Source organism: Equus caballus, chromosome 23 (assembly GCF_041296265.1).
Source record: "Equus caballus isolate H_3958 breed thoroughbred chromosome 23, TB-T2T, whole genome shotgun sequence".
Lineage (NCBI taxonomy): Eukaryota > Metazoa > Chordata > Mammalia > Perissodactyla > Equidae > Equus > Equus caballus.
In genome coordinates this window covers 6,509,997-6,524,046 of record NC_091706.1, presented here as the reverse complement: position 1 = coordinate 6,524,046, position 14,050 = coordinate 6,509,997, and positions in this window count along the sequence as shown.

Here is a 14,050-nt window from a genome sequence, read left to right as displayed (position 1 = left end):
GATTCCGGAGTCTCCGGCATGTGGTTCTGGCACCTCTGAGAGGTGGTTCCGGCATGCCCGGCAGGTGATTCCGGGGTCTCCGGCATGTGGTTCTGGCACCTCTGAGTGGTGGTTCCGGCATGCCTGGCAGGTGATTCCGGAGTGTCTGCCTAGTGGTTCTGGCGTAGCCGGCAGGTGGTTCTGGCATAGCCGGCAGGTGATTTTGGCGTGTCCGACAGGTGTTTCTTGCGAGTCGAGCAGGTGGCTCGGGCATGCTCTGGAGGTGCTTCCGGCATCTCTGGCACGTGGTTCTGGTGTGTCTGAGAGCTGGTTCTGGTATGTCCGGCAGATGATTCAGGAGTGTCCACCAAGTGGTTCTGGTATACCTGGCAGGTGATTTTGGCGTGTCCGGCAGGTGGTTCCCTCCTGCTCGGCAGGTGGTTCAGGCAGGTCCGGTAGGTGGTTCTGGTCTGTCCAGGAGTTGGTTCCGGTGTGTGCGGCACGTGGTTCCGGCACGTCTGACAGGTGGTTCTGGCATGTCCGGCAGGTGACTCCGGGTTGTCCACCAAGTGGTTCTGATGTAGCAGGCAGGTGATTTTGGTGTGTCCCACAGGTGGTTCCGATGATTCGAGAAGGTGCTGCCGGCTAGCTCGGCAGGTGCTTCTGGCGTCTCCGGCACTTGATTTTGGCAGATTTGAGAGGTGGTTCCGGCATGCCCGGCACGTGATTCCGGAGTCTGCGGCATGTGGTTCTTGCACATCTGAGCGGTGGTTCCGGCATGCCCTGCAGGTGATTCCGGAGTGTCCGTCAAGTGGTTCTGGCATAGCCGGCTGGTGATTTTGGCATTTCCAGCAGGTGGCTCGAATGAGTCGAGCAGGTTGTTCCGGAGTGCTAAGCAGGTATTTCAGGCGGGTCCTCCAGGAGGTTCCGGTCTGTCCATTAGGTGCTTCCGGCGTGTCCCACACGTGCTTCCGGCACGTCTGAGAGGTCGTTCCGGCATGCCCAGCATGTGATTTCATAGATTGCGCCACGTGGTTCTGGCCTAGCCGGCAGGTGATTTTGGCATCTCCGGCAGGTGGTTCCGGCGAGTCGAGCAGGAGGTTCTGGCGTGCTCGGCAGGTGCATCCGGTGTCTCTGGCACGTGGTACTGGCATGGCTGAGAGGTGGTTCCGGCATGCCCTGCATGTGATTCCGGAGTGTTTGCCAAGTGGTTCTGGCGTAGCCGGCAGGTGATTTTGGCGTGACCGGCAGGTGGTTCTGTGGAGTGGCACAGGTGGTTCTGGCATGCTCAGCACGTGCTTCCGGCGTCTCCGGTATGTGGTTCTTGCACGTTTGAGAGGTGGTTCCGGCATGACCGGCATGTGATTCTGGAGTATGTGCCAAGTGGTTCTGGCGCAGCCGGCAGTTGATTTTGGCATGTGTGGCAGGTGGTTCTGGGGAGTGGATCAGGTGGTTCCGGCATGCTCTGCAGGTGGTTCAGGCAGGTCTGGCAGGTGTTTGCAGTCTGTCCATGACGTGGTTCCAGCATGCTCGGAAGGTGATTCTGGAGTGTCCACCAAGTGGTTTTGGCGTAGCCGTCACGTGATTTTGGCGTGTCAGGCAGGTGGTTCCGGCGTGTCCAGCAGGTGGTTCCGGCGAGCTCGGCAGGTGCTTCCGGTCTCTCCGGCACGTGGTTGTGGCACGTCTGAGAGGTGGTTCTGGCATGCCCGGCAGGTGATTCCGGAGTGTCCGACATGCGGTTCTGGCACGTCGGAGAGGTGGTTCCGGCATGCCCTGCAGGTGATTCCATAGTGTCCGCCACGTGGTTCTGGCCTAGCCGGCAGGTGATTTTGGCATCTCCGGCAGGTGGTTTCGGCGAGTCGAGCAGGAGGTTCCGGAGTACTCAGCTGGTGCATCCAGTGTCTCTGGCACGTGGTTCTGGCACGTCTGAGAGGTGGTTCTGGCATGCCCGACAGGTGATTCTGGAGTGTCCGGCAAGTGGTTCTGGCGTAGCTGGCAGGTGATTTTGGCATGTCCGGCAGGTGATTTTGACGTGTCCGGCAGGTGTTTCTGGCGAGCTGTTCAGGTGATTCCGGCGTTCTCGGCAGGTGATTCTGGCGTGTCCGGCAGGTGGTTCCGGTCTGTCCGGTAGTGGGTTCCGGCGTGTCCCGCACGTGGTTCTGGTACGTCTGAGAGGTGTTACTGGCATGCACGTCAGGTGATCCCGGAGAGTCCTCCAAGTGGTTCTGGCCTAGCCCGCAGGTGATTTTGGCATGTCCGGCAGGTGGTTCCGGCATGCTCAGCAGGTGATTCAGGCAGGTCCGGTAGGTGGTTCCGGTCTGTCCGGGAGGTGGTTCCGCCGTGCCCGGCACGTGGTTCCACCACGTCTGACAGGTTTTTCTGACATGTCCTGCAGTTGACTCCGGATTGTCCACCAAGTGTTTCTGGCGTAGCTGCCTGGTGATTTTGGCGTGTCCCACAGGTGGTTCCGACGATTCAAGCAGGTGCTTCCAGCTAGCTTGGCAGGTGCTTCTGGCGTCTCCGGCACTTGATTTTGGCACATTTGAGAGGTGGGTCCGGCATTCCCGGCAGGGGATTCTGGAAAGTCTGGCAAGTGGTTCTGGCATAGCCAGCAGGTGATTTTTGCGTGTCCGGCAGGTGGGTCCTGCGAGTCGAGCAGGTGGTTCCTGCATGCTCGGCAGGTGGTTCCGGCGTGTCCTGCACGTGGTTCTGGCACGTCTGAGAGGTGGTTCCGGCATGCCGGCAGGTGATTCCGGACTTTCTGCCGAGTGGTTCTGGCGTAGCCGGCAGGTGATTTTGGCGTGTCCAGCAGGTGGTTCTGGGGAGTGGATCAGGTGGTTCCGGCACACTCGGCAGGTGGTACCGGCGTGTCCGGAACATGGTTCTGGCAAGTCTGAGAGGTGCTTCCGGCATGCCCGACAGGTGATTCCGGAGAGTCCGCCAAGTGGTTCTGGCGTACCCGGCAGGTGATTTTGGCGTGTCCGGCAGGTGTTTCTTGCGAGTCGAGCAGGTGGCTCAGGCATGCTCAGCTGGTGCTTCCGGCGTGTCCGGCACGTGGTTCTGGTGTGTCTGAGAGCTGGTTCTGGCATGTCCAGCAGATGATACTTGAGTGTCCACCAAGTGGTTCTGGCATACCCGGCAGGTGATTTTGGCGTGTCAGCTACGTGGTTCCGGCGAGTCGAGCAGGTGTTTCCGGCGTGCTCGGCAGGTGGTTCAGGCGGGTCTGGCAGGTAGCTTCGGTCTGTTCGGGGTGTGGTTCCGGCATCTCAGGCACATGGTTCTGGCATGTCTGAGAGGTGGTTCCGGCATGCCCGGCAGGTGATTCCAGAGTGTTCGCCAAGTGGCTCTGGCGTAACCGGCAGGTGATTTTCCATGTCCGGCGGTGGGACCGGTGAGACAAGCAGGTGGTTCCGGCGAGTGTTTCCTGTGTTTCCGGTCTGTCCGGGAGATGGTTCCGGCCTGTCCGGCATGTGCTTCTGGCACTTCTGAGAGGTTGTGCTGGCATGACCGGCAGGTGATTCCGCAGTGTCCGCCAAGTGGTTCTGGCGTACCCGGCAGGTGATTTTGGCGTGTCCGGCAGGTGGCTATGGGGAGTGGATCAGTAACTTCCGGCATTCTCGGCAGGTGCTTCCGCCGTCTCCGGCATGTGTTTGCGGCACCTCTGTGATGTGGTTCCAGCATGCCCGGCAGGTGATTCCGGAGTGTCTGACAAGTGGTTGTGGCGTAGCCGGCTGGTGATTCTGGCGTGTCCGGCAAGTGGTTCCGGTCTGTCCTGGAGGTGGTTCTGGAGTGTCTGCTGAGTGGTTCTGGCGTAGCCAGCAGGTGATTTTGGCGTGTCCAGCAGGTGGTTCTGGGGAGTGGAGCATGTGGTTCCGGCATACTCGGCAGGTGGTTCTGGCGTGTCCGGCACATGCTTCTGGCATGTCTGAGAGGTGGTTCCGGCATGCCCGGCAGGTGATCCCGGAGAGTCCTCCAAGTGGTTCTGGCGTACCCTGCAGGTGTTTCTGGTGTGTCCGGCAGGTGGCTCTGGTGAGTCGAGCAGGTGCTTCCGGCGTGCTCGGCAGGTGGTTCAGGCAGGTCCGGCAGGTGTTTGCAGTCTGTCCATGACGTGGTCCCGGCATGCCCGCAAGGTGATTCTGGAGTGTCCACCAAGTGGTTTTGGCGTAGCTGGCATATGATTTTGGCCTGTCAGGCAGGTGGTTCTCGCATGTCCAGCAGGTGTTTCCGGCGAGCTCGGCAGGTGCTTCTGGTCTCTCCGGCACGTGGTTGTGGCACGTCTGAGAGATGGTTCCGGCATGCCCGGCAGGTGATTCCGGAGTCTCCGGCATGTGGTTCTGGCACCTCTGAGAGGTGGTTCCGGCATGCCCGGCAGGTGATTCCGGGGTCTCCGGCATGTGGTTCTGGCACCTCTGAGTGGTGGTTCCGGCATGCCTGGCAGGTGATTCCGGAGTGTCTGCCTAGTGGTTCTGGCGTAGCCGGCAGGTGGTTCTGGCATAGCCGGCAGGTGATTTTGGCGTGTCCGACAGGTGTTTCTTGCGAGTCGAGCAGGTGGCTCGGGCATGCGCAGCAGGTGCTTCCGGCGTCTCTGGCACGTGGTTCTGGTGTGTCTGAGAGCTGGTTCTGGTATGTCCGGCAGATGATTCCGGAGTGTCCACCAAGTGGTTCTGGTATACCTGGCAGGTGATTTTGGCGTGTCCGGCAGGTGGTTCCCTCCTGCTCGGCAGGTGGTTCACGCAGGTCCGGTAGGTGGTTCTGGTCTGTCCAGGAGTTGGTTCCGGCGTGTGCGGCACGTGGTTCCGGCACGTCTGACAGGTGGTTCTGGCATGTCCGGCAGGTGACTCCGGGTTGTCCACCAAGTGGTTCTGATGTAGCAGGCAGGTGATTTTGGTGTGTCCCACAGGTGGTTCCGATGATTCGAGAAGGTGCTGCCGGCTAGCTCGGCAGGTGCTTCTGGCGTCTCCGGCACTTGATTTTGGCAGATTTGAGAGGTGGTTCCGGCATGCCCGGCACGTGATTCCGGAGTCTGCGGCATGTGGTTCTTGCACATCTGAGCGGTGGTTCCGGCATGCCCTGCAGGTGATTCCGGAGTGTCCGTCAAGTGGTTCTGGCATAGCCGGCTGGTGATTTTGGCATTTCCAGCAGGTGGCTCGAATGAGTCGAGCAGGTTGTTCCGGAGTGCTAAGCAGGTATTTCAGGCGGGTCCTCCAGGAGGTTCCGGTCTGTCCATTAGGTGCTTCCGGCGTGTCCCACACGTGCTTCCGGCACGTCTGAGAGGTCGTTCCGGCATGCCCAGCATGTGATTTCATAGATTGCGCCACGTGGTTCTGGCCTAGCCGGCAGGTGATTTTGGCATCTCCGGCAGGTGGTTCCGGCGAGTCGAGCAGGAGGTTCTGGCGTGCTCGGCAGGTGCATCCGGTGTCTCTGGCACGTGGTACTGGCATGGCTGAGAGGTGGTTCCGGCATGCCCTGCATGTGATTCCGGAGTGTTTGCCAAGTGGTTCTGGCGTAGCCGGCAGGTGATTTTGGCGTGACCGGCAGGTGGTTCTGTGGAGTGGCACAGGTGGTTCTGGCATGCTCAGCACGTGCTTCCGGCGTCTCCGGTATGTGGTTGTTGCACGTTTGAGAGGTGGTTCCGGCATGACCGGCATGTGATTCTGGAGTATGTGCCAAGTGGTTCTGGCGCAGCCGGCAGTTGATTTTGGCATGTGTGGCAGGTGGTTCTGGGGAGTGGATCAGGTGGTTCCGGCGTGCTCTGCAGGTGGTTCAGGCAGGTCTGGCAGGTGTTTGCAGTCTGTCCATGACGTGGTTCCAGCATGCTCGGAAGGTGATTCTGGAGTGTCCACCAAGTGGTTTTGGCGTAGCCGTCACGTGATTTTGGCGTGTCAGGCAGGTGGTTCCGGCGTGTCCAGCAGGTGGTTCCGGCGAGCTCGGCAGGTGCTTCCGGTCTCTCCGGCACGTGGTTGTGGCACGTCTGAGAGGTGGTTCTGGCATGCCCGGCAGGTGATTCCGGAGTGTCCGACATGCGGTTCTGGCACGTCGGAGAGGTGGTTCCGGCATGCCCTGCAGGTGATTCCATAGTGTCCGCCACGTGGTTCTGGCCTAGCCGGCAGGTGATTTTGGCATCTCCGGCAGGTGGTTTCGGCGAGTCGAGCAGGAGGTTCCGGAGTACTCAGCTGGTGCATCCAGTGTCTCTGGCACGTGGTTCTGGCACGTCTGAGAGGTGGTTCTGGCATGCCCGACAGGTGATTCTGGAGTGTCCGGCAAGTGGTTCTGGCGTAGCTGGCAGGTGATTTTGGCATGTCCGGCAGGTGATTTTGACGTGTCCGGCAGGTGTTTCTGGCGAGCTGTTCAGGTGATTCCGGCGTTCTCGGCAGGTGATTCTGGCGTGTCCGGCAGGTGGTTCCGGTCTGTCCGGTAGTGGGTTCCGGCGTGTCCCGCACGTGGTTCTGGTACGTCTGAGAGGTGTTACTGGCATGCACGTCAGGTGATCCCGGAGAGTCCTCCAAGTGGTTCTGGCCTAGCCCGCAGGTGATTTTGGCATGTCCGGCAGGTGGTTCCGGCATGCTCAGCAGGTGATTCAGGCAGGTCCGGTAGGTGGTTCCGGTCTGTCCGGGAGGTGGTTCCGCCGTGCCCGGCACGTGGTTCCACCACGTCTGACAGGTTTTTCTGACATGTCCTGCAGTTGACTCCGGATTGTCCACCAAGTGTTTCTGGCGTAGCTGGCTGGTGATTTTGGCGTGTCCCACAGGTGGTTCCGACGATTCAAGCAGGTGCTTCCAGCTAGCTTGGCAGGTGCTTCTGGCGTCTCCGGCACTTGATTTTGGCACATTTGAGAGGTGGGTCCGGCATTCCCGGCAGGGGATTCTGGAAAGTCTGGCAAGTGGTTCTGGCATAGCCAGCAGGTGATTTTTGCGTGTCCGGCAGGTGGGTCCTGCGAGTCGAGCAGGTGGTTCCTGCATGCTCGGCAGGTGGTTCCGGCGTGTCCTGCACGTGGTTCTGGCACGTCTGAGAGGTGGTTCCGGCATGCCGGCAGGTGATTCCGGACTTTCTGCCGAGTGGTTCTGGCGTAGCCGGCAGGTGATTTTGGCGTGTCCAGCAGGTGGTTCTGGGGAGTGGATCAGGTGGTTCCGGCACACTCGGCAGGTGGTACCGGCGTGTCCGGAACATGGTTCTGGCAAGTCTGAGAGGTGCTTCCGGCATGCCCGACAGGTGATTCCGGAGAGTCCGCCAAGTGGTTCTGGCGTACCCGGCAGGTGATTTTGGCGTGTCCGGCAGGTGTTTCTTGCGAGTCGAGCAGGTGGCTCAGGCATGCTCAGCTGGTGCTTCCGGCGTGTCCGGCACGTGGTTCTGGTGTGTCTGAGAGCTGGTTCTGGCATGTCCAGCAGATGATACTTGAGTGTCCACCAAGTGGTTCTGGCATACCCGGCAGGTGATTTTGGCGTGTCAGCTACGTGGTTCCGGCGAGTCGAGCAGGTGTTTCCGGCGTGCTCGGCAGGTGGTTCAGGCGGGTCTGGCAGGTAGCTTCGGTCTGTTCGGGGTGTGGTTCCGGCATCTCAGGCACATGGTTCTGGCATGTCTGAGAGGTGGTTCCGGCATGCCCGGCAGGTGATTCCAGAGTGTTCGCCAAGTGGCTCTGGCGTAACCGGCAGGTGATTTTCCATGTCCGGCGGTGGGACCGGTGAGACAAGCAGGTGGTTCCGGCGAGTGTTTCCTGTGTTTCCGGTCTGTCCGGGAGATGGTTCCGGCCTGTCCGGCATGTGCTTCTGGCACTTCTGAGAGGTTGTGCTGGCATGACCGGCAGGTGATTCCGCAGTGTCCGCCAAGTGGTTCTGGCGTACCCGGCAGGTGATTTTGGCGTGTCCGGCAGGTGGCTATGGGGAGTGGATCAGTAACTTCCGGCATTCTCGGCAGGTGCTTCCGCCGTCTCCGGCATGTGTTTGCGGCACCTCTGTGATGTGGTTCCAGCATGCCCGGCAGGTGATTCCGGAGTGTCTGACAAGTGGTTGTGGCGTAGCCGGCTGGTGATTCTGGCGTGTCCGGCAAGTGGTTCCGGTCTGTCCTGGAGGTGGTTCTGGAGTGTCTGCTGAGTGGTTCTGGCGTAGCCAGCAGGTGATTTTGGCGTGTCCAGCAGGTGGTTCTGGGGAGTGGAGCATGTGGTTCCGGCATACTCGGCAGGTGGTTCTGGCGTGTCCGGCACATGCTTCTGGCATGTCTGAGAGGTGGTTCCGGCATGCCCGGCAGGTGATCCCGGAGAGTCCTCCAAGTGGTTCTGGCGTACCCTGCAGGTGTTTCTGGTGTGTCCGGCAGGTGGCTCTGGTGAGTCGAGCAGGTGCTTCCGGCGTGCTCGGCAGGTGGTTCAGGCAGGTCCGGCAGGTGTTTGCAGTCTGTCCATGACGTGGTCCCGGCATGCCCGCAAGGTGATTCTGGAGTGTCCACCAAGTGGTTTTGGCGTAGCTGGCATATGATTTTGGCCTGTCAGGCAGGTGGTTCTCGCATGTCCAGCAGGTGTTTCCGGCGAGCTCGGCAGGTGCTTCTGGTCTCTCCGGCACGTGGTTGTGGCACGTCTGAGAGATGGTTCCGGCATGCCCGGCAGGTGATTCCGGAGTCTCCGGCATGTGGTTCTGGCACCTCTGAGAGGTGGTTCCGGCATGCCCGGCAGGTGATTCCGGGGTCTCCGGCATGTGGTTCTGGCACCTCTGAGTGGTGGTTCCGGCATGCCTGGCAGGTGATTCCGGAGTGTCTGCCTAGTGGTTCTGGCGTAGCCGGCAGGTGGTTCTGGCATAGCCGGCAGGTGATTTTGGCGTGTCCGACAGGTGTTTCTTGCGAGTCGAGCAGGTGGCTCGGGCATGCGCAGCAGGTGCTTCCGGCGTCTCTGGCACGTGGTTCTGGTGTGTCTGAGAGCTGGTTCTGGTATGTCCGGCAGATGATTCCGGAGTGTCCACCAAGTGGTTCTGGTATACCTGGCAGGTGATTTTGGCGTGTCCGGCAGGTGGTTCCCTCCTGCTCGGCAGGTGGTTCACGCAGGTCCGGTAGGTGGTTCTGGTCTGTCCAGGAGTTGGTTCCGGCGTGTGCGGCACGTGGTTCCGGCACGTCTGACAGGTGGTTCTGGCATGTCCGGCAGGTGACTCCGGGTTGTCCACCAAGTGGTTCTGATGTAGCAGGCAGGTGATTTTGGTGTGTCCCACAGGTGGTTCCGATGATTCGAGAAGGTGCTGCCGGCTAGCTCGGCAGGTGCTTCTGGCGTCTCCGGCACTTGATTTTGGCAGATTTGAGAGGTGGTTCCGGCATGCCCGGCACGTGATTCCGGAGTCTGCGGCATGTGGTTCTTGCACATCTGAGCGGTGGTTCCGGCATGCCCTGCAGGTGATTCCGGAGTGTCCGTCAAGTGGTTCTGGCATAGCCGGCTGGTGATTTTGGCATTTCCAGCAGGTGGCTCGAATGAGTCGAGCAGGTTGTTCCGGAGTGCTAAGCAGGTATTTCAGGCGGGTCCTCCAGGAGGTTCCGGTCTGTCCATTAGGTGCTTCCGGCGTGTCCCACACGTGCTTCCGGCACGTCTGAGAGGTCGTTCCGGCATGCCCAGCATGTGATTTCATAGATTGCGCCACGTGGTTCTGGCCTAGCCGGCAGGTGATTTTGGCATCTCCGGCAGGTGGTTCCGGCGAGTCGAGCAGGAGGTTCTGGCGTGCTCGGCAGGTGCATCCGGTGTCTCTGGCACGTGGTACTGGCATGGCTGAGAGGTGGTTCCGGCATGCCCTGCATGTGATTCCGGAGTGTTTGCCAAGTGGTTCTGGCGTAGCCGGCAGGTGATTTTGGCGTGACCGGCAGGTGGTTCTGTGGAGTGGCACAGGTGGTTCTGGCATGCTCAGCACGTGCTTCCGGCGTCTCCGGTATGTGGTTGTTGCACGTTTGAGAGGTGGTTCCGGCATGACCGGCATGTGATTCTGGAGTATGTGCCAAGTGGTTCTGGCGCAGCCGGCAGTTGATTTTGGCATGTGTGGCAGGTGGTTCTGGGGAGTGGATCAGGTGGTTCCGGCGTGCTCTGCAGGTGGTTCAGGCAGGTCTGGCAGGTGTTTGCAGTCTGTCCATGACGTGGTTCCAGCATGCTCGGAAGGTGATTCTGGAGTGTCCACCAAGTGGTTTTGGCGTAGCCGTCACGTGATTTTGGCGTGTCAGGCAGGTGGTTCCGGCGTGTCCAGCAGGTGGTTCCGGCGAGCTCGGCAGGTGCTTCCGGTCTCTCCGGCACGTGGTTGTGGCACGTCTGAGAGGTGGTTCTGGCATGCCCGGCAGGTGATTCCGGAGTGTCCGACATGCGGTTCTGGCACGTCGGAGAGGTGGTTCCGGCATGCCCTGCAGGTGATTCCATAGTGTCCGCCACGTGGTTCTGGCCTAGCCGGCAGGTGATTTTGGCATCTCCGGCAGGTGGTTTCGGCGAGTCGAGCAGGAGGTTCCGGAGTACTCAGCTGGTGCATCCAGTGTCTCTGGCACGTGGTTCTGGCACGTCTGAGAGGTGGTTCTGGCATGCCCGACAGGTGATTCTGGAGTGTCCGGCAAGTGGTTCTGGCGTAGCTGGCAGGTGATTTTGGCATGTCCGGCAGGTGATTTTGACGTGTCCGGCAGGTGTTTCTGGCGAGCTGTTCAGGTGATTCCGGCGTTCTCGGCAGGTGATTCTGGCGTGTCCGGCAGGTGGTTCCGGTCTGTCCGGTAGTGGGTTCCGGCGTGTCCCGCACGTGGTTCTGGTACGTCTGAGAGGTGTTACTGGCATGCACGTCAGGTGATCCCGGAGAGTCCTCCAAGTGGTTCTGGCCTAGCCCGCAGGTGATTTTGGCATGTCCGGCAGGTGGTTCCGGCATGCTCAGCAGGTGATTCAGGCAGGTCCGGTAGGTGGTTCCGGTCTGTCCGGGAGGTGGTTCCGCCGTGCCCGGCACGTGGTTCCACCACGTCTGACAGGTTTTTCTGACATGTCCTGCAGTTGACTCCGGATTGTCCACCAAGTGTTTCTGGCGTAGCTGGCTGGTGATTTTGGCGTGTCCCACAGGTGGTTCCGACGATTCAAGCAGGTGCTTCCAGCTAGCTTGGCAGGTGCTTCTGGCGTCTCCGGCACTTGATTTTGGCACATTTGAGAGGTGGGTCCGGCATTCCCGGCAGGGGATTCTGGAAAGTCTGGCAAGTGGTTCTGGCATAGCCAGCAGGTGATTTTTGCGTGTCCGGCAGGTGGGTCCTGCGAGTCGAGCAGGTGGTTCCTGCATGCTCGGCAGGTGGTTCCGGCGTGTCCTGCACGTGGTTCTGGCACGTCTGAGAGGTGGTTCCGGCATGCCGGCAGGTGATTCCGGACTTTCTGCCGAGTGGTTCTGGCGTAGCCGGCAGGTGATTTTGGCGTGTCCAGCAGGTGGTTCTGGGGAGTGGATCAGGTGGTTCCGGCACACTCGGCAGGTGGTACCGGCGTGTCCGGAACATGGTTCTGGCAAGTCTGAGAGGTGCTTCCGGCATGCCCGACAGGTGATTCCGGAGAGTCCGCCAAGTGGTTCTGGCGTACCCGGCAGGTGATTTTGGCGTGTCCGGCAGGTGTTTCTTGCGAGTCGAGCAGGTGGCTCAGGCATGCTCAGCTGGTGCTTCCGGCGTGTCCGGCACGTGGTTCTGGTGTGTCTGAGAGCTGGTTCTGGCATGTCCAGCAGATGATACTTGAGTGTCCACCAAGTGGTTCTGGCATACCCGGCAGGTGATTTTGGCGTGTCAGCTACGTGGTTCCGGCGAGTCGAGCAGGTGTTTCCGGCGTGCTCGGCAGGTGGTTCAGGCGGGTCTGGCAGGTAGCTTCGGTCTGTTCGGGGTGTGGTTCCGGCATCTCAGGCACATGGTTCTGGCATGTCTGAGAGGTGGTTCCGGCATGCCCGGCAGGTGATTCCAGAGTGTTCGCCAAGTGGCTCTGGCGTAACCGGCAGGTGATTTTCCATGTCCGGCGGTGGGACCGGTGAGACAAGCAGGTGGTTCCGGCGAGTGTTTCCTGTGTTTCCGGTCTGTCCGGGAGATGGTTCCGGCCTGTCCGGCATGTGCTTCTGGCACTTCTGAGAGGTTGTGCTGGCATGACCGGCAGGTGATTCCGCAGTGTCCGCCAAGTGGTTCTGGCGTACCCGGCAGGTGATTTTGGCGTGTCCGGCAGGTGGCTATGGGGAGTGGATCAGTAACTTCCGGCATTCTCGGCAGGTGCTTCCGCCGTCTCCGGCATGTGTTTGCGGCACCTCTGTGATGTGGTTCCAGCATGCCCGGCAGGTGATTCCGGAGTGTCTGACAAGTGGTTGTGGCGTAGCCGGCTGGTGATTCTGGCGTGTCCGGCAAGTGGTTCCGGTCTGTCCTGGAGGTGGTTCTGGAGTGTCTGCTGAGTGGTTCTGGCGTAGCCAGCAGGTGATTTTGGCGTGTCCAGCAGGTGGTTCTGGGGAGTGGAGCATGTGGTTCCGGCATACTCGGCAGGTGGTTCTGGCGTGTCCGGCACATGCTTCTGGCATGTCTGAGAGGTGGTTCCGGCATGCCCGGCAGGTGATCCCGGAGAGTCCTCCAAGTGGTTCTGGCGTACCCTGCAGGTGTTTCTGGTGTGTCCGGCAGGTGGCTCTGGTGAGTCGAGCAGGTGCTTCCGGCGTGCTCGGCAGGTGGTTCAGGCAGGTCCGGCAGGTGTTTGCAGTCTGTCCATGACGTGGTCCCGGCATGCCCGCAAGGTGATTCTGGAGTGTCCACCAAGTGGTTTTGGCGTAGCTGGCATATGATTTTGGCCTGTCAGGCAGGTGGTTCTCGCATGTCCAGCAGGTGTTTCCGGCGAGCTCGGCAGGTGCTTCTGGTCTCTCCGGCACGTGGTTGTGGCACGTCTGAGAGATGGTTCCGGCATGCCCGGCAGGTGATTCCGGAGTCTCCGGCATGTGGTTCTGGCACCTCTGAGAGGTGGTTCCGGCATGCCCGGCAGGTGATTCCGGGGTCTCCGGCATGTGGTTCTGGCACCTCTGAGTGGTGGTTCCGGCATGCCTGGCAGGTGATTCCGGAGTGTCTGCCTAGTGGTTCTGGCGTAGCCGGCAGGTGGTTCTGGCATAGCCGGCAGGTGATTTTGGCGTGTCCGACAGGTGTTTCTTGCGAGTCGAGCAGGTGGCTCAGGCATGCGCAGCAGGTGCTTCCGGCGTCTCTGGCACGTGGTTCTGGTGTGTCTGAGAGCTGGTTCTGGTATGTCCGGCAGATGATTCCGGAGTGTCCACCAAGTGGTTCTGGTATACCTGGCAGGTGATTTTGGCGTGTCCGGCAGGTGGTTCCCTCCTGTTCGGCAGGTGGTTCAGGCAGGTCCGGTAGGTGGTTCTGGTCTGTCCAGGAGTTGGTTCCGGCGTGTGCGGCACGTGGTTCCGGCACGTCTGACAGGTGGTTCTGGCATGTCCGGCAGGTGATTCCGGAGTGTCCGACATGTGGTTCTGGCACATCGGAGAGGTGGTTCCGGCATGCCCTGCAGGTGATTCCATAGTGTCCGCCACGTGGTTCTGGCCTAGCCGGCAGGTGATTTTGGCATCTCCGGCAGGTGGTTTCGGCGAGTCGAGCAGGAGGTTCCGGAGTACTCAGCTGGTGCATCCAGTGTCTCTGGCACGTGGTTCTGGCACGTCTGAGAGGTGGTTCTGGCATGCCCGACAGGTGATTCTGGAGTGTCCGGCAAGTGGTTCTGGCGTAGCTGGCAGGTGATTTTGGCATGTCTGGCAGGTGATTTTGACGTGTCCGGCAGGTGTTTCTGGCGAGCTGTTCAGGTGATTCCGGCGTTCTCGGCAGGTGATTCTGGCGTGTCCGGCAGGTGGTTCCGGTCTGTCCGGTAGTGGGTTCCGGCGTGTCCCGCACGTGGTTCTGGTACGTCTGAGAGGTGTTACTGGCATGCACGTCAGGTGATCCCGGAGAGTCCTCCAAGTGGTTCTGGCCTAGCCCGCAGGTGATTTTGGCATGTCCGGCAGGTGGTTCCGGCATGCTCAGCAGGTGATTCAGGCAGGTCCGGTAGGTGGTTCCGGTCTGTCCGGGAGGTGGTTCCGCCGTGCCCGGCACGTGGTTCCACCACGTCTGACAGGTT